Genomic DNA, 20243 nt, shown 5'->3' with positions numbered 1-20243 from the left:
TTGTAGCAGAAGTCAACGCATGGATGCCTGGAAAGCCCAGCTCTGCTTACCCTTCCAGACGAGGAACAAGGCGGTTTTGAACTGGTGGCACTGGGGAAAGTTCCCAGGGTGCTGAGGTGACAGGGAGCCTCATTCTGATGGGTCACAATGCTAGCTTGTGTGTTAGGGTCCATGACCAAAGGCTTGAGACTGACACAATGCGAAAATCAGGGAAAGCTTTATTTTGCACCATGCATAAGAAATCAAACTGTCCGGTAGGTGCCCGAGCCTTTCTTGGGGCCACTGCCTCCTTGCCCTGGGGTCCCTCCTGGAGGCTCCCTCCCTCACCCTCACTGTACCACAGACCGCTCCCTGGGTGAGGCCGCTCCTGACAAGGCCGCTGGAGGTGGTGAGGCCTCTCACAACGAGGTTGCTTAGGACGAGTCTGCTCCCCGGAGGAGGCCACTCTGGATGAGGCCACTCCCAAGGCTCGTGACAATGACGCTGCTCGGGGTGGCTAGGCTGCTCCGGATGAGGCTGCTCTGGAAGAGGCTGCTCTCCTGGACGAGGCCACTCTGGATGAGGGTCCCAGCAATGCTGTTCCTGATGCTCCCGATGATGAAGACAACGCTGTCACTGTTGAGGACACCGACACGCGAATGGCTCCCAATGGCTCTCAACGGCTACTCTAATTCCTCTTGCTACCACACCCAGCCTCACAGACCCGCCTTTCTAGAGGGGGTTGAGCCCAGCCCACACACATGAGGCCAATGAGATTGCAACTCACCTCAGTAAATATATGCATGCTCCACAGATTGGATGTCTCCATCTAGCTGGCCTGGCCTCCCCCTATATCCGTGATTTACAGTTCCTCTGGGTAATCAGGCCCCTACATTGTGTCCAGGGAGACCTTAGAATGAGGCGGGGGCTCAGGCGCCATGCAGGATTCTCCTCCCCTGAGGGTGGACGCAGCTCCCAAGAGCCAGGTTGCCTTCTAGGGACAGGAGGTGTTCTGTTTTGTGGCTCAGGGACCAAGCGTTGAACCATATGTAGGTATTCCAGAAACTGCCTCTGGGGACAGATGCCTGTAAAGCTAAGCTAGGGTTCCATTGAGGTCCAAGGGGCATATCAGTTTCCATCATCTGGTTCAGGGCCATTTATCTGGGTGTCTTCCTGGAGGTAGCTGTCTGGCATGTGTCAGATTGTGCATTTCTGTCCAGATCCTCCAAGGAAACTGGGTGAGCTCAGGGGCCTTGCAGGTGTCTCCCAATGTGGAGTGTTTATGCAACTGTAACGGGCAGAGTTTTTTTCGGGAAGGCAGGCAGAGTCCAGTGCTCTGATTCCAGAGGCCCCATCCTGGAGGGTCTGTCAGCCAGGGCTTTGGGGACAAAAGACTGCAAACTTAATCTCGCATTTTGGTGAGGGGCAACGTGATGGCAGGCCCAACCTTAGGACTGTGAGGGCAGTACCTCGGTATCTGAAGTTAGGGCGACAGGGAGGCGGGAGCACAGGCTTTTCTGTCTGGGTTGTGTGTCTCGGTTGGCCATGGAATGTAACAGTATCCTCATGGGGCCATGGGAGATTCTGACCCTGTGAGGATTCTAACTGTCTCCCAAGGGTTTGATGTCTCTCAGGGGGGAGGGAAGAGAGCTGTTTTCCATCTCAGGCGTCCCACCATAGCAGGGATTCCAGAGTCTGCTTCTGGGTCTGGGCGCCTGGAGAACCTAAACGAGGGTGAGGATTGGGGCCTAGGGGCAAGACAGGCATGACATACGGGCTCCTGGTCCAGCTAGCGAGGGGCCTGGTTGGAAAGTGGGCTCAGGATGAGGGTCACAATGCCTGTTTGTGGCAAGGGCAGCCCTCCTGTGTGGGTGTGGTCTCATGGGACATGCAGCTGGCTCCCACTCTGAGGTTTAGATCCCCAATCCCAAAGCAAGCTTATCCCATTGTGGGGAAGGAGGAGTGCTCTTTTATGCTTAGGGTTCCCCATAGGCCGGGATTTGAGCTATGGTCTGGGCACAGACCCCTGAATACCCAGGTTGGGTAGAGATGACAGTCTCTGGCCATGGCAGGTCCCACCTGCAGGATATGTGGACCGCTACTTTGTGGCCTGATGGGAGTTTGAGACTTACGCTGTGTCAGACAGAACGTTAGTGCACAGTGCGGCCTAGAATATTGAGGTGCCATCGAGGTCCGTCCAGGTTGATTCTCACTTGGGGTTTCTGGGAGGACCCCTACGGCAATTCTTCTTTCTGGAGGGAAGGCAGAAGACAGCGTTTTGGCTCCAGAATGAACAATCTTTAGGGCTTGCTGGCCAGGAGGGTGAGGACGGAATTCTGAAAACACAAGCTCTGGTTCAATTCAGTGCCGGGCGCATGGCATTTCCAGTGTGCAGTGTTTGACTGGAGATCTCCAGCATCTGAGTCAGGGCACGTGTCAGGTGGTCACTCACGCTGGAGTTTGTGTCCATGGTAGATGACGAATGGAGGGTTGGCCACATGTGGCCATGGAGGTCATCCCAGTCTGGGGCTTGTGAGCTGCCCCAACAGCAATCTTTCCTACTGCGGGAGAGGGGGATGACTTTTGATGACACCAGGATCCCCTGATAGGAAAGATGTTGTAGCAGAAGTCACCGCATGGATGCCTGGAATGCCCAGATTCGCTTTGCCTTCCAGCCAAGGAACAAGGCCGTTTTGATCTGATGGCTCTTGGGCAAAGTGCGCAGGGAGATGAGGTGACAGAGAGCCTCATTCTGATGGGTCAGAATGCAGGCTTGTGTCCAGGGAGACCTTAGAATGTGGCAAGCGCTCAGGCGTCATGCAGGATTCTCTTCCCCTGAGGTTTGGACGCAGCTCCCAGGAGCCAGGTTGCCTTCTGGGGACAGGAGGTATTCTGTTTTGTGGCTCAAGGTTCAAGTGTTGAACCATAGGTAGGTATTCCAGAGTTTGCCTCAGGAGACAGATGCCTACAAACATCAGCTACGGTTCCGTTGAGTTCCTCGGGGTATGTAAGGTTCCATCTTCTGACTCAGGGCCATTGACCTGGGTGTCTGCCTGGAGGTAGGTGTCTGGCATGTGTCCGAATGCAACTTTTTTCCCAGGAGGCCAAATAATTTGGGGTGGGTTCAGGGCATTGCAGGTGTCTCCCAATCTGGAGGGTTTGTGCAAATGTGATGGGCGGAATTTCCTTTGGGTGAGCAGGCAGAGTCCTGTGCTGTGGCTTCAGACGCCTCATCCTGGAGGGCCTGTCGACCAGGGCTTTGGGGACAAAAGTCTACAAACACAAACTTGGAATAGGGTTCTGGGCGAGGTGATGGCAGGTCCGATCTGCGGACCTTGAGGGCAATGCTCTGTTATCTGAAATGAAGGAAACCAGAGGCGGGAGCACAGGCTTTTGTGTCTGGGTTGTCTGTCTCTGATGGCCATGGAATGTAGCATTAACCTCATGGGGCCATAGGAGATTCTGCCTCTCTGAGGATTCTTTCCGGCTCCTATGGGTTTGATGTCTTTTGGGGGGAAGGGGACAGTGCTGTTTTCCATCTCAGGGGTCCCGCCATAGCAGGGATTCCTGAGTGGGCTTCTGGGTCTTGGTGCCTGGAAACCCCGACTGAGGGTAATGATTTGGGTCTAGGGGCATGTGAGGCCCAATATGCGGACTCTTGGTCCAGCTACAAAGGGGGATTGTTGGAAAGTGGGCTGTGGCTGAGGCTCACAATGCCTATTTGTGGCCAGGGCAGCCTTCCTGGGTGGGCGTGGTCTCTTGGGCCATGCACCTGGCTCCCACTCTGAGGGTTAGACCCCCATCCCCACAGTAAGCTTTTCCCATAGTGGAGAAGGAGGAGTGCTCTTTGATGCTGGAGGTTCCCCCATAGGCCGGGATTTAACCTATGGTCTGGGCACAGAAGCCTGAATAACCAGGTTGGGTAGAGATGACAGTCTCTGGCCTTGGTATATCAACCTGCAGGATATGGGGCCCCCTATCTGTGGGGCTGATGGGTGTTTGGGTCTCAGGCTTTGTCAGACAGACCATTAGTGCACAGGGTGGACTAGGATATTGGGGTTCCATCAAGGTCTGTGCAGGTTGATCCTCACATGGGCATTCTGTGCAGACTCCTAGGGCCCTTCTTCTTTCTGGAGGGTAGGGAGAAGACTGCATTGTGGCTCCCCAATGAACAATCTGGAGGGCAGGAGGGCCAGGAGGGTGAGGATGGAATTCTGAACACACAAGTGCCGGTTCCGTTCAGTGCCAAGCACATGGCATTTCCAATGGTCAGCATCTGACACGAGATCGCCAGCACATGGGTCATAGCACGTGTCAGATGGTCGCTCACAATGGAGTATGTGTCCATGATGGCCAACGAGGGAAGGTGTGTCAACCTGAGGCCATGGAGGTCATCCCAGACATCCGAACAGCAAGCTGTCTTTTGAGGGTCAGGGGGAGTCCATTTGTATGGTACCAGTGTCCGCTGTATGGGAAGACATCGTAGCAGAAGTCACCGCATAGACGCCTGGAAAGCCCAGCTCCACTTACCATTCCAGCCCAGTAATAAGGCCATTTCGACCTGTGGCTGTGGTGCAACGTGCCCAGGTGGCTGAGGTGACAGGGAGCCTCATTCTGATGGGTCACAATGCTAGCTTGTGTCCAGGGATACCATAGAATGTGGCAGGGGCTCAGGCGCCAGGTGGGATTCTCTCCTCCCCTGAGGGTTGGACGCAGCTCCCAAGAGCCAGGTTGCCTTCTGGGGACAGGAGGTGTTCTGTTTTGTGGCTCAGGGATCAATTCTTGGACCATATGTAGGTATTCCAGAGTTTGCCTCTGGAGGCAGATGCCGGCAAACCTACGCTAGGGTTCTGTTGAAATCCTAGCGTATGTCAGGTTCCATCTTCTGACTCAGGGTCATTGACCTGGCTGTCTGCCTGGAGGTAGGTGTCTGGCATGTGTCCGAATGCACCTATTTTCCAAGGCGGCCAACAAATTTGGTGTGGGCTCAGGGGCATTGCAGGTTTCTTCCAATCTGGAGGGTTTGTAAAATGTGGAGGGCAGAGCTTCCTTCAGGTGGGCAGGCATAGTCTTGTCGTGGAGGTCCTGTCAGCCAGGGATTTGGGACATAAGTCTGCAAATACAAATTCGGGATAGGGTTAGGGGCGAGGTGATGGCAGGCCCGATCTGCGGACGGTGAGGGCAGAGCCACGTGATCTGAAATGAGGGCCATGGAGAGGCGGGAACCCAGGCTTCACATACCTGGGTTGTGTGTGTGGGTTGTGTGTCTCGGTTGGCCACAGAATGTAGCAGTAGCCTCATGGTGCTATGAGAGATCCTGACTCTGTGAGGATTCTGCTCAAATCCAAGGGTTTGGTGTCTTTCAGGGGGGAGGGAACAGGGCTTTTGTCCGTTTCAGGGATCCCGCCATAGCAGGGATTCCAGAGTCGTCTTCTGGTTCCAGGCACCTGGAGAACCCGACCGAGGGCAAGGATTTGGGCCTAGGAGCATGTCTGGGCCGACATGCGGTCTCCTTTTTCAGCCTGCCAGAGGGCGGTTTGGAAAGAGGACTCAGGCTGAGGGTCACAGTGCCCGTTTGTGGCCAGAGCCGCCCTCATGGTTGGGCGTGGTCTCATGGGACATGCAGGTGGCTCCCACTCTGAGGGTTAGACCACCATCCCCACAACAAGCTTTTCCCGTCGTGGGGATGGAGGAGTGCTCTTTGATGCTTGAGATTCCCCCATAGGCCTGGATTTGAGCTATGATCCGGGCACAGACAACTGAATACAGGTTGGGTAGAGATGACAGTCTCTGTCCTTTGCACATCCCACCTGCAGGATATGTGGCCTGCTACCGGGGGGGGGGGGGGGACTGATGGGAGGTCGGGGCTCAGACTGTGTCAGACAGGGCATCAGTGCACATTGCGGCCTAGGACATTGGGGTCGAGGTCCGTGCAGTTTGATCCTTACGTCGGATTCTGGGTAGACCCCTCTGGACCTTGTTCTTTCTGTAGGGCAGGCCGAAGAACTGTGTTGTGGCTCCCAAATCAACTATCTGGAGGGTTGATGGGCCAGAAACTTGAGGACGGAGTTTTGAACACACAAGTGCCAGTTCCGTTCCTTGCCGAGCACATGGCATTTCCAATCTGCAGCGTCTGACTCGAGATCTCCGGCACCTAAGTCAGGGCATGTGTCAGATGGTTGCTCATGCTGGAATTTGTGTCCATGATGGCTGACGAATGGAGAGGTGGCCTTATAGGCCATGGAGGTAGTGTCATTCTGGGGCTTGTGAGCTTCTCCGAACAGGAACCTTCCTTCTGCAGGTCAGGGTGAGTCCATTTGGATGCCACTAGGGTCTGGTGAGGTCCTATAGGTATGTCAGGTTCCATCTTATGACTCAGGGTCTTTGACTTTGCTGTGTGCCTCGAGGTAGGTGTCTTGCATATGTCCGAATGCACCTTTTTTTCCAAGGCAGCCAACAAATTTTGGGTGGGCCCAGGGGCATTGCAGGTGTCTCCCAATATGGAGGGTTTGTGCAAATGTGACGTTCAGAGTTTATTTCAAGTGGGCAGGCAGGGTCCTGTGCTGTGCCTCCAGAGGCCTCATCTGGAGGGCCTCTCAGCCAGGGCTTTGTGGACAAAATTCTGCAAACACAAACTCGGGATAGGATTAGGGGCAAGGTGATGGCAGGCCCGATCTGCAGACTGTGAGAGCAGTGCTGCGAGATTTGAAGTTAGTTGGACACGGAGGCGGGAGTGCAGGCTTTTCTGTGTGAGTTGTGTGTCTCGGTTAACCACAGATTGTAGCGGTATCCTCATGGTTCCATGGGAGATTCTGCCTCGGTGAGGATTCTGCCTGGCTCCCAAAGTTTGGTGTCTTTCGGGGGAAAGGAACAGTGCCCTTTTCCTTCTCAGGTGTCCCGCCATGTTCAGCGTCTGACTCGAGATCTCCAACACCTGAGTCAGGGCATGTGTCAGATGGTCTTTCATGGTGGTTTTGTCTACCTGATAGCTGACGAATGGAGGGGTGGCCTCTTGAGGCCATGGAGGTCGCCCCAGGCTGTGGCTTATGAGCTGCTCCCAACAGCAAGCTTTCCTTCTGTGGGACAGGGGGAGTCCGTTTTGATGGTATCATGGTCGCCCATATGGAAAGACGTCATAGCAGATGTCATTGCATGGATGCCTGCAAAGCACAGCTCCCTTTAGCCTTCCAACCCAGGAACAAGGACCTTTGATCTAGTGGCTCTGTCGCAAAGTGCCCAGGGGGCTGAGGTGACAGGAAGCCTCATTCTCATGGGTCACAATGCTGGCTTGTGTCCAGGGAGATGTTAGAATGTGGCGGGGGCTCAGGCGCCATGCAGTATTCTCCTCCCCTGAAGGTTGGATGCAGATCCCAACAGCCAGGTTGCCCTCTGGGTACAGGAGGTGTTCTGTTTTTTGGCTCAGCGATCAAGCGTTGAACCATAAGTAGGTATTTCAGAGTTTGACTATGGATACAGATACCTGCAAACCTAAGCTAGGGTTTGGTTGAGGTCCTAGGGTTTGTCAGGTTCCATCTTCTGACTCAGGGCCATTGTCCTGGGTGTCTGCCTGGAGGTATGTGTCTGGCATGTGTCCAGATACGCCTTTTTTCCAAGGCGGCCAACGAATTTGTGGTGGGCTCAGGTGCATTGCAGGTGTCTCCCAACCTGGAGGGTTTGTTCAAATGTGGAAGGGCCAAGCTTCCTTCAGATGTGCACTCAGATTCCTGTGCTTTGGATCCAGAGACCCCATCCTGGAGGTCTTATCAGTCAGGGCTTTGGGGACAAACGTCAGCAAACACAAACATGGGATAGGGTTCTGGGTGAGGTGATGGCAGGCCCGATCTGCGGACTGTGAGATCAGTGCTCCGGGATCTGGAATTAGGGCAATGTTGAGGCAGAAACACAGGCTTTTCTGTCTGGGTTGTGTGTCTCGGTTGTCCACAGAATGTAGCGGTAGTCTCATGGTGGCATGGGATATTTTGCCTCTGTGAGGATTCTGCCCTTTTTCCAAGGTTTTGGTGTCTTTTAGGGGGAAGTGAAGAGTGCTGATATCTGTCTATGGGGTCCTGCCATAGCAGGGATTCCAGAGTTGGCTTCTGCATCCAGGAACCTGGAGAACGCGACTGAGTGTGAGGATTTGGGCCTGGGGCATGTCAGGCCTGATAAGCGGACTCCTGGCCCAGCTAGGGAGGGGGCTGGTTTGAAAGCACCCTCAGGCTGAGGGTCACAATGCCTGTCTTTGTCCAGGGTAGCTCTCCTGGGTGGGCTTGGACTCATGGGCCTTGCAGCTGGCTCCAACTCTGAGGGTTAGACCTCCATCCCCACAGCAAGCTTTTCCTGTCGTGGGGTACGAGGAGTGCTCTTTGATGCTTGATGTTCACCCAGAGGCCTGGATTTGAGCTATGGTCTGGGCACAGATGGCTGAAATTCCAGGTTAAGTAGAGATGACAGTCCCTTGCCTTGGCACGTCCCACGTGCAGTATAGGGGGCCCGCTACCTGGGTGGCTAATGTGAGATTGGAGCTCATGTTCTATTAGACAGATCATTAGTACACAGGTCAGAGTAGGTCATTGGGGTGCCATCGAGATCCGTGAAGGTTGATCCTCACGTGGGGATTCTTGGCAGACCCATAGGGCAATACTTCATTCTGGAGGTTAGGCAGAAGTTAGCATTGTGGCCCCCGAATGAACAATCTGGAAGGCTGGCAGGCCAAGAGGTTGAGGACAGAATTCTGAATGCACAAGTTCCAGTTCCGTTCTGTGCCGAACACATGGCATTTCCAATGTGCAGCGTCTGACTCAAGATCTCCAGCAGCTGAGTCAGGGCACGTGTCAGATGGTCGCTCTTGCTGGAGTTTGTATCCATGATGGCCGACGAGTGGAAGGTTGGTCTCATGAGGCCATGGAAGTCTTCCCAGGCTGGGGCTTGTGAGCTGCTCCGTACAGAAAGCCTTCCTTCTGCAATACAGGGGGGGGTCCTTTTGGTTGGCAGCAGTGTCCCCCATATTGATAGACATCATAGCAGAAGTCTGGAAATTTTCCAGATGCCTCGAAAGCTCAGGTCAGCTTAGCCTTCCAGCCCAGGGACAAAGCCGTTTGATCTCGTGGCTCTGGGGCAAAGTGCCCAGGGGGCTGAGGTGACAGGGAGCCTCATTCTGATGTGTCACAATTGTGGTTGTATTCAGAGAGACTTAGAATGTTGCGGGGGCTCAGGCACCATGTAGGACTCTCCTCCCCTGAGGGTTGGCTGCAGCTCCCAAGAGCCAGGCTGCCTTCTGGGGACAGAGGTGTTCTGTTTTGTGCCTCAGGTATAAAGTGTTGGACCATATGTAGGTATTCCAGAGTTTGCCTGTGGAGGCAGATGCCTGCAAGGCTAAGATAGGGTTCTGTTGAGGACCTGGAGGTATGTCAGGTACCATCTTCTGAATCAGGGCCATTGACCTGGGTGTCTGCCTGGAGGTAGGTACCTGTCATGTGTCCGGATGCGCCTTTTTTCCAAGGCGGCCAATGAAATTGGGGTGGGCTCAGGGGCATTGCATGTGTCTCACAATCTGGAGGGTTTGTGCAAATGTGATCGGCAGCGTTTCCTTCTTGTGGGCACCAGAGTCCTGTGCTGAGGCTCCAGAGTCCCCATTCTGGAAGGCCTCTCAGCCAGGGCTTTGGGGACAAAAGTCTGCACACACAAACTCGGGATATGTTAGCGGCGAGGTGAAGGCAGGCCCAATCTGGGGACAGTGATGGCATTGCCGCGAGGTCAGACATGAGGGCAAGAGGCAGGCGGGAGCACAGGCTTTTCTGTCTGTGTTGTGTGTCTCGGTTGGCCACAGAATGTAGCAGTAGCCTCATGTGGCCATGGAAGATTCTGCCCCTGAGAGTTCCTGGCCTGTGTCAGATAGAGATAAGGATCATAAAATAAAATTAAATAAAATGAAGAGGAACTTATGAAAAGATTTGTTAGCAGGCTGCATGCAATTTTCAGGAAGTTGGCAGAACCAGAGGATCCAATGGGATACCTGGAACACAAGTACTAGGAGAGAAGGAAGAATGATGGAACATGACAATGGACTCAGGGAAATCCATGACTGCAATGAATGTCTATGGGTGCTTATTGTAGGAGACCTAGAATGAGAGAAAATTGTGGACCCAAAATTTCTTTGAGAAATCAGAGCTGAAAACATCCCTCATCTGGGGCAGAAACAGAGATCCAGATTCCAAGGCACAGAGGACCCCCAGCACCATCCACAGAAGCAGAACAATGCAAGACATAGTGTCATTCACCCTTCCAAAGCTAGCAATGGAGGAATTCTCTTCGCCCAAATATGCTTGGGAGCAGTGTTTCTAAAGCCAGGGGCGTTACTTTGAGGCAAACAGCTGTGCCTGCTCTAGCAACACGTTTTATACAGCAAGCCACACCAGCCCAAGCCAAAATCCTATCCCCTGCATTTCTAAACAATAACAGAGCAGGAGGTCTTATCTAGCACAATGAGGTGTTAAGGAGACCAAGATTGTGTCCAGGTGTGTTTCCATCATTTCAGAAGCGGCCTTCAGCTCTGCTTCTTATCCCAGGCTCATTGCAATGTTTCCCACCTCAGGTTCCCCACTCAGAGGCAAGTCTGCTTCTCCCTCTCCAACTCCCTCACTGATTATGTTCTTGCTGTCTCTCTCTGTCCCATACATGCAAGCACATCGTCGAAAAACCACCACCACAACAAGGAACAGTGGATAAGATTTGATGGGGGACAGAGGATGCTTTATTCAATTTGGAACTAAGCCCCTATGGAACACATCCAGTTCCAGAGTACCTCCCACCATCCTACAATGCCAGACCTTAGCTCTGAGCTCCGTTGTTTGTTCTCCTCTTCTTCATCTTCCTGCACCACCCCACCAGAATGGAGCATCCACTCTCTGTCCCGCTGCAATGGCCCCTCCTTCTCCCATTGTTCCTCCTCATCTGGCTCCTTTAGAACATGCCCTTCATCCGCACCATGCCCTGTGTGTTTATCCCATGAAAACCATTGTGGAATGAAAATGGGAGGCTTAAAGCAGTCTGGTGCTGCAACATTTCGAATTAGTTCCACAGAAGGAAGCTGCACCACCCTGTGGGAATCCTTAGGGTTCTTGGGCCATTGGATCCTCTTCAAGGCGTCCTTTTGTAGATACATGTTGTCTTCCTGAAACTGGCACGGAAGCCTTTCCAATGGCTTCACAAGGGCAATGGGTCTCCTCCACCTGGCTCTGTGCTTCCTCCTGTTGGCTACAAACCGAAGAGTCCGTCCTGAGCCTAAGGTTCTAGGGTTTAGGGTCTGCTTTGGTGCTTGGCCAGCCTGAAAGATGGGGATGATTTCTTGGTACAGTTACTGGAGATGCTAGAGGAACTCGTTTTCTCACTGTTGAAGATGACAGGCATATCTTTAGTATGGTTGCGTGTGTTCACTGGGAGTTTTCCTCGGGTGGCAATTTTCCTGACACAAGGGACCTGATTGGGTCGGAAGACCATGCACATGTGTGGAGCGTGAAGTTCCTGACCTGAGGCTTGGTTGTAGTCCTGAACATTTCTTGAGTTTTCGGGTGTAAGATGGAATTGAAGATCCTTGCCCTTCTCAGGAGTGCAGAGGGCTGGTGGTGACAGTTCTGGCCAAAGACTATAAATTCGCCCATGGAGAAGGTGACACCGACTCGCTTCATAAACTGTCTTGGTAAAATACCAAGGCAGCTCCAAAATTTTGGGAGGGCTTTGGCGCCTCCTGGCTGATCCATGACTACTAAAGCCATGTGGAGTGATTAGATATGGTTTGGGGAGGAGTGGTTGCTAGGAGCTCAAAACCTTGTGACATCACAGAAGCTGACTTCACTGAAGCATCAACCCCTCTCTCATGAGCTATGAGTCCTATGCCTTTAGGTAGGAAGCCTTGGAAGGACCAAAAAGAGCCTTGATTGCCTGCTCATGAACTCAGGTGGTCTTTGCCCTTTCTTACCCACTTCACCTTTATATACAAAGAGAAAAGAAAATGACATTCGTTGTACCATCCTTTCGGCCAACATTTCTCCAGAGACAGCCAGGAGTTCCTGTTTCTACTGCAATATATAGATATCTCAATCAACATGGAGGACTCATGGGTATCATGAGAACTCTGGGAGGTTTGACATCCTGTGGGTGAGAGCATCCTTTCATAGGTTATTTTCTCAATTTGTTCTATGGAGAAGGGTATGTCCTTAGTGCTTCGTCAGCTTGGAAGATAAGGATAGGAATAAGGGAAGGAACGTCACATTTCAAAGAAAGAGCTAGGGCATGGATGCATTGTGCTCTCTTTGTGTTGATCTCCTAGTGTTCTGAAACACCAGTCCTAAGGGATGAGGGCTCTGTCTTCCTGACTTTACCTGAAACACCTTTGAAAAGGCTTCAAGGAGAGTGACATTCTGCATGATCGCTACCCCTGAAAGAAGAGCCCTGGACAGCACACCTGTCATCATCAGTTAATGTTACATGCCGCAGTCATGGGGAGAGCCATGTTGAACAACTCCCTTAATTCAGAGGAAAAGGATCTGCCCAGATTGATGGCCTGTCATGCCCACTCTAGCTGAACTGTGGAAGGAGCCGAGATGCCCTTCAATAGGCTACTGGATAATGATGGAGTGGTCCATCCAGGCCACAGATGATACCTCTGACATCTGCGCTATGGCCCCAGAGGCCCCATTATGGAGGGCCTGCTGGCCAGGGCCTTGGGGATAAAAGTCTGCAAACACAACCTCGGAATAGGGTTAGGGGCAAGGTAATGGCAGTACGGATCTGTGGACCTTGAGGTCAGTGCTGCGGGATGTGAAATGAGGGCGATGGGGAGGTGGGAGCACAGCCTTTTCTGTCTGCATTGTGTGTCTCAGATGGCCTCGGCATGTAGCGGTAGCCTCATAACGCCATGGCAAGTTCTGCCTCTGTGAGGATTCTGCCCAGCTCCCAAGGGATTGGTGTACTTGGGGGGAAGGGAAGAGTGCTATTTTCTGTCTCACGGGTCCCGCCATAGCAGTGATTCCAGAGTTGTCTTGTTGGCCTGCTCCCTGGAGAACCAGACCGATCGTGAGGATTTGCGCCGAGGGGCATGTCAGGCCCTATGTGCAGGCTTCTCTTTCAGCTAGCGAGGGGCTGGTTTTAAAGTGGGCTCAGGCTGAGGGTCACAATTCCTGTTTGTGGCCAGGGCAGCCCGCCTAGGTGAACATGGTCTCATGGGTGATGCAGCTGCCTCCCCTCTGAGGTTTAGACCCCCATCCCCACAGCAAGCTTTCCCCATCATGGGGAAAGAAGAGTGCTCTTTGATGCTTGAGGTTCCCCCATAGGCCGGATTTGAGCTATGGTCTGGGCACAGACACTGAATACCCAGGTTGGGTAGGGATGAAAATCTCTGGCCTTGGCAGGTCTCACCTTCATGATATGGGGCCCGCTACCTGGGGGGCTGATGTGAGGTCTTGGCTCAGGCTGTGTCAGACAGAGCATTAGTGCACAGGGTGGCATAGGACATTGGGGTGCTTTGAGGTTCCTGTTGCTTGATCCTCACGTAGGGATTCTGGGCAGACCCCTAGGGACCTTCTTCTTTCTGGAGGGCAAGCAGAAGACAGCATTTTGTCTCCCGAATGAACACTTTAGAGGGCTGGCGGGCCAGGAGGTAGAGGATGGAATTCTGAATGCTCAAGTGCCAGTTCAGTTCAGTTTGGAGCACATGGCATTTCCCATGTGCAGCGTCTGGCCCCAGATCTCCAGCACCTGAGTCGGATCATGTGTAAGATGATTGGTCATGCTGGAGTTTGTGTCCATGATGGCCGACGAGTGGAGGGTTGGCGTCATGAGTCCATGTAGGTCTTCCCAGGCTTGGGTTTGTGAGCTGCTCCGAACAGCAAGCTTTCCTTCTGCGGGACAGGGGGGAGTCTGTTTGGATGGCACCAGGGTCCCCCGTATGGAAAGGTGTCATAGCAGAAGTCACCACATTGATGCCTGGAAACCCCAGCTCCCCTTAGCCTGCCAGCCCAGGAAAAAGGCTGTATGATCTGGTGGCTCTGGGGCTAAGTGCCAGGCGGCTGAGTTGACAGGGAACCTCATTCTGATTTGTCACAATGCTGGCTTGTGTCCAGGGAGACCTTAGAATGGCGGGGGGGCTTTGGTGCCATGCAGGATTCTCCTCCCCTGAGGGTTGGACGCAGCTCCCAAGAGCCATGTTGCCTTCTGCTTACAGAAGATGTTGCTTTGTGGCTCAGGGGTCAAGTATTGAACCATATGTAGGGATTCCAGAGTTTGCCTCTGGAGGCAGATGCCTGCACATATAAGCTTGGGTTCCGTTGAGGTCCTAGTGGTATGTGAAGTTCCATCTTCTGACTCAGGGCCATTGACCTGGTGTCTACGTGGAGATAGTTGTCTGGCATGTATCTTAATGTGCCTTTGTTCCAAGGTGGCCAACAAATTTGTGGTGGTCTCAGGGGCATTGCAGTAGTCTCGCAATCTGGAGGGATTGTGCAAATGTGACCGGCAGAATTTCCTTTGGGTGGGCAGGCAGAGTACTACGCTGTAGCTCCAGAGGCAACATCCTGGTGGGCCTGTCGGTCAGGACTTTGGGGACAAAAGTCTTCAAACACAAACTCGGTATAGGGCTAGTGGGAAGGTGATTGCTGGTCCCATCTGCGGACCGTGAGGGCAATGCTGCAGGATCTGAAATGAGGGTGATGGGGAGGCGGGAGCGCAGGCTTTTCTATCTGGGTTGTATGTCTCTGTTGGCCATGGAATGTAGTGGTAGACTCATGGGGCCATGGGAGATTCTGCCTCTGTGAGGATTCTGCCCAGCTCCCACAGTTTGGTGTCTTTGGGGAAGAAGGGAAGAATGCTGCTTTCCGTCTCACTTTTCCCACCATATTAGGGATTCCAGAGTCAGCTTCTGGGTCCTGGTGCCTGGAGAACCTGTTCTAGTGTTTGGATTTGGGCCTAGGGTCATGTCACGCCCGATAACTTAGCTCCTTATCCAGCTAGCGAGGGGGCTGGTTTCAAAGCGGGCTCAGGTGAGGGTGCCAATGCCTGTTTGTGGCCAGGGATCCCTCCTGGGGTAAGGTCTCGGGGTGAGGTGATGGAAGACACGATCTGATGACCGTGAGGGCAGTAACCCACTATCTGAAATGAGGACTAAGGAGGGGGGCAGGAGTGCAAGCTTTTCTGTCTGGGTTCTGTCTCGGTTGGCCACGGAAGGAGCGGAAGACTCATGGGGCCATGGAAGATTCTGCCTTTGTGAGGATTCTGCCCGGCTCCCAAGGGATTGGTGTCTTTTGCGGGGAGGGAAGAGTGCTGTTTTCCTCTCAGGGTTCCTGCCATAGCAGGGATTCCAGAGTCGGCTTCTGAGTCCGGTAGCCTGGAGAACCGGACCAAGGGTGAGGATTTGGGCCTAGGGGCATTTCAGGCCCGATATGCGCGCTCCTGGTCCAGCTAGTGAGGGGGCTGATTTGAAAGCGGGCTTAAGCTGAGGGTCACAATGCCTGTTTGTGGCCAGGGTGGCCCTCCTGTGTGGGCCTGGTCTCATGGTCCATGCAGCTGGCTCCCACTCTGAGGGTTGGACCCCTATCCCCACAGCAAGCTTTTCCATCGTGAGGAAAGATGAGAGCTTTTTTTTTTTTTTTTTTTTTTTTTTTTTTTGCTTATGGTTCCCCCATAGCCCTGGATTTGAACTCTGGTCTGGGCAAAGATCCTGAAAACCCAGCTTGGATAGAGATGACAGTCTCTGGCCATGGCAGACCCCACCTACAGGATCTAGGGGCTGCAACCAGTGGGCCTGATTGGAGGTCAGGTCTCAGGCTGTGTCAGACAGAGCATTAGTGCACAGGGCAGCCTAGGATATTGGGATAACTTCAAGTTCCGTGCAGGTTGATCTTCACATGGGGATTATGGGCAGACCCCGAGGGCCCTTCTTCTTTCAGGAGGGCTGGCAGAAGCCTGTGTTCAGTCTCCTAAATGAGCAATCTGGAGGTCTTCTGGCCCAGGAGGGTAAGACCAGAAATCTGAACACACTAGTGCCGGATCATTTCAGTGCCGAGCACCTGGAATATGCAATGTGCAGCGTCTTGCTAGAGATCTCCAGCACCTGAGTCAGATCACGTGTCAGATGGTCGCCCACACTGTGGGCATGTGTCCATGATGGCCGACGAATGGAGGGGTGGCCTCATGAGGCCATGGAGGTCTTCCAAGGCTGGGGCTTGTGACCTGCTCTGAACAGCAACCTTTCCTTCTGCCAGACAGGGGGAGTCCATTTGAAGGCAGCAGGGTCCCCTGTAGGGAAAGATGTTGTAGCAGAAGTCACCACATGTATGCCTGGAAAACCCAGCTCCGCTTACTCTTCCATGCCAGGAACAAGGCCGTTTGATTCTGGTGGCTCTGGGGCAATGTGCCCAGGCAGCTGAGGTGACAGCGAGCCTTATTCTGATGTGTCAAAATGCTGGCTTTTGTCCAGGGAGTTCTTAGAATGTGGCGGGTTCTCAGGCGCCTTGCAGGATTCTCCTACCCTAAGGGTTGGACACAGATCCCAAGAGCCAGGTTGACTTCTGGGGACAGGTGGTGTTCTGTTTTGTGGCTCAGGCATCAATTGTTGGACCATATGTAGGTATACCAGAGATGGCCTCTGGAGGCAGATGCCTGCAGACCTAACATAGGGTTCTGCTGAGGTAGGGGTATATTAGGTTCCTTCATCTGACTCAGGGCTATTGATCTGGGTGTCTGCGTGGAGGTAAGTGTCTGGCATGTGTCTGAAAATGCCTTTTGTCTAAGGCGGCCAATGAATTTGGGTTGGGCTCAGGAGTATTGCAGTTGTCTCCCAATCTGGAGGGATTGTGCAAGTGTGATGGTCAGAGTTTCCATTGGGAGGGCAGGCAGAATCCTGTGCTGGTCTCTAGAGGCTCATTCTGGAGGGCCTATGGGCCAGAACTTTGGGTAAAAAGTCTGCAAACACAAACTGAGGTTAGGGTGAGGGGCAAGGTGATGGCTGGCACAATCTGTAGACCATGTGGGCAGTACCTTTGGATCAGAAATTAGGGCGATTGGCAGGCGGGAGCACAGGCTTTTCTGTCTGGGTAGTGAGTCTGGGTTGGCCATGGAATGTAGTGTACCATCACGGGGCCATTGGAGATCTGCCTCTGTTAGGATTCTGCCCTGTTCCCAAGAGTTTGGTGCCTTTGGGGGGAAGGGAATAGTGCTGTTTTCTGTCTCAGCGTTCTCGCGATAGCAGAGATTCCAGAGTCAGCTTCTGGGTCTGGGCACCTGTAGAACACGTCGAAGGTGATGATTTGGGACAAGGGTCATGTTACACCCGATTAACGGGCTCCTGGTCCAGCTAGCGAGGGGGATGGTTTGAATGCGGGCTCAGGCTGAGGGGCACAATGCCCGTTTGTGGCTAGGGTGGCCCTCCTGGGTGGGTGTGGTCACATGGGACATGCAGCTGTCTCCCAATCTTAGGGTTAGACCCCCATCCCCACAGCAAGCTTTTCCCATCATGGGCAAGGAGGAGTGCTCTTTGATGCTGAGTTTCTCCCATATATCTGGATTTGAGCTATGGTCTGGGCACAAACACCTGAATACCTAGGTTGGGTAGAGATGACAGTGTCTGGCCTTGGCACGTCCCACCTGCAAGATATGTGGCCTACTACCTGGGGGGCTGATGTGAGGTCGGGGCTCAGGCTGTTTCAGACAGAGCATTAGTGCACAGGATGGCTTAGGAGATTGTGGTGCCGTCGAGTTCCGTGCAGGTTGATCCTCACGTGGGGATGCTGGGAAGACCCCTAGGGCCCTTCTCCTTTCTGGAGAACAGGCAGAGCACTGTGTTTTGGCTCCCTAATGAACAATCTGGAGTGCTGGCTGGCCAAGAGGGTGAGAATGGAATTCTGAATGTACAAATGCCCGTTTCTTTCCGTGCTGAGCACCTGGCATTTCCAATATGCAGCGTCTGACTCGAGATCTCCAGCACCTGAGTCAGGGCTCATGTCAGATGGTCGCTCATGGTGGAGGTTGTCTCCATGATGGCCGCTGAATGGAGGAGTGGCCTCATGAGGCCATGGAGGTTTTCCCAGTCTGGGGCTTGTGAGCTGCTCGGAAAAGCAAGCTTTCATTCTGAGGGACGGGGGAGTCCATTTGGATGGCACCAGGGTTCCCCGTATGGATTGAAGTCATAGCAGAAGTTGCCCTCTGGATGCCAGTTCTGTTCAGTGCTGAGCCCCTGGCATTTGCAATGTGCAACATCTGACTCGAGATCTCCAGCACCTGAGTCAGGGCACGAGTCAGATGGTCGCCCACACTGGAGTTTGTGTCCATGATGGCCGACGAATGGAGGGGTGGCCTCATAAGGCCATGGGTGTCTTCGCAGGCTGGGGATTGTGAGCTGCACGGAACAGCAAGCTTTCCTTCTGTGGGACAGAGGGAGTCCATTTGGATGGCACCAGGGCCCCCCTTATGGAAAGAAATTGTAGCAGAAATCACCACATAGATGTCTGGAATGCCCAGCTTCACTTACAATTCCAGCCCAGGAACAAGGCCATTTCATTCATGTGGCTGTGGGCAACATGCCCAGGTGACTGAGGTGACAGAGAGCCTCATTATGATGGGTCACAATGCTGGCTTGTGTCCAGGGAGACCTTAGAATGTGGCGGGGTCTCAGGCACCATGCTGGATTCTCTCCTCTACTGAGGGTTGTACGCAGCTCCTAAGAGCCAGGTTACCTTCTGTGGACAGGATGTGTTCTGTTTTGTTTTTCAGGGATCAAGTTTTGCACCATATGTAGGTATTCCAGAGTTTGCCTCTGGCGACAGATGCCGGCAAACCTAAGCTAGGGTTCCAATGAGGTCCTAGGGTATGTCAGGTTCCATCTTCTCACTGTGGCCATTGACCTGGGTGTCTGCCTGCAGGTAGGTGTCTGGCCTGTATCTGAATGCACCTTTTTTTTCCCCAGGCAGCCAACTAATTTTGTGTGGGTCGGGCCATTGCAGGTTTCTCCCAATCTGGAAGGTTTGTGCATAGGTGATGGGCAGAGCTTCCTTCGGATGGGCAGGCAGAGTCCTGTGCTGTGGCTCCAGAGGCCCCATCGTGTAGGGCCTGGCAGCCAGGGCTTTGTGGACAAAAGTATGCAAACACAAACTCGGGATAGGATTCTCCTTCACTGAGGGTTGGACGCAGCTCCCAGGAGCCAGGTTGCCGTCAGTGGACAGGAGGTGTTCTGTTTTGTGGCTCAGGGATCAAGTGTTGTACCATATGTAGGTATTCCAGAGTTTGCCTCTGTAGGCAGATGCCTGCAAACCTAAGCTAGGGTGCCGTTGAGGTCCTAGGGGTATATTAGGTTCCATCTTCTGTCTCAGGGCCATTTATCTGGATGTCTGCCTGGAGGTATGTGTCTGGCATGTGTCTGAATGCACACTTTTTACAAGGCGGCCAACAAATTTGGGGTTATCTCAGGGGCATTGCAGGTGTCTCCCAATCTGGAGGGTTTGTGCAAATGTGAAGAGCAGAGCTTCCTTTGGGTGCTCAGGCAGAGTCCTCTGCTGTAGCTCCATAGGTCCCTTCCTGGAGGGTTTGTCAGCCATTGATTTGGGGACAAAATTCTGCTAACACAAACTCGGCATTTGTTTAGGGGCGAGGTGATGGCAGGCCCGATCATCGGACCATGAGGTCATTGCCACGGGATCAAAAATGAAGGCGATGCGGAGGCGGGAGTGCAGGTTTTTCTGTCTGGGTTGTGTGGCTGGGTTGGCCACAGAATGCAGGTGTAGCCTCATGGGATCATGGGAAATTCTGCATCTGTGAGGATTCTGCCCAGCGCCCAAGGGCTTGGTGTCTTTCAGTGTTGAAGGGAAGAGTGCTGTTTTCCGTCTCAGAAGTCCCGCCATAACAGGGATTCCAGAGTCGGCTTCTGGGTCTGGACATCTGGAGAACACAATTGAGGGTGAAGATTGGGGTCTATAGGCATGTAAGGCCCAATATTCAGCCCCTGGTCAAGCTAGAGAGGGGACTGGTATGAAAACTGGCTCAGGTGAGTGTCACAATGCCTATTTGTGGCCCTGGCACCCCTCCAGCTTGGGCATGGTCTCATGGGTCATGCAGCTGGCTCCCACTCTGAGGATTAGACCCACATACCCCCAGCAAGCTTTTCCCGTCGTATGGAAGGAGGTGTGCTCTTTTATGCTTGCGTTTCCCCATAGGCCAAGATTTGAGCTATGGTCTGGGCATAGACTCCTGAATACCCAAGTTGGGTCGAGATAAGAGTTTCT

The sequence above is a fragment of the Meles meles genome, chromosome 16 (genome assembly GCF_922984935.1).
Source record: "Meles meles chromosome 16, mMelMel3.1 paternal haplotype, whole genome shotgun sequence".
Lineage (NCBI taxonomy): Eukaryota > Metazoa > Chordata > Mammalia > Carnivora > Mustelidae > Meles > Meles meles.
The sequence above is the reverse complement of the archived record's forward strand: the minus strand, read 5'-3'. Positions refer to the sequence as shown.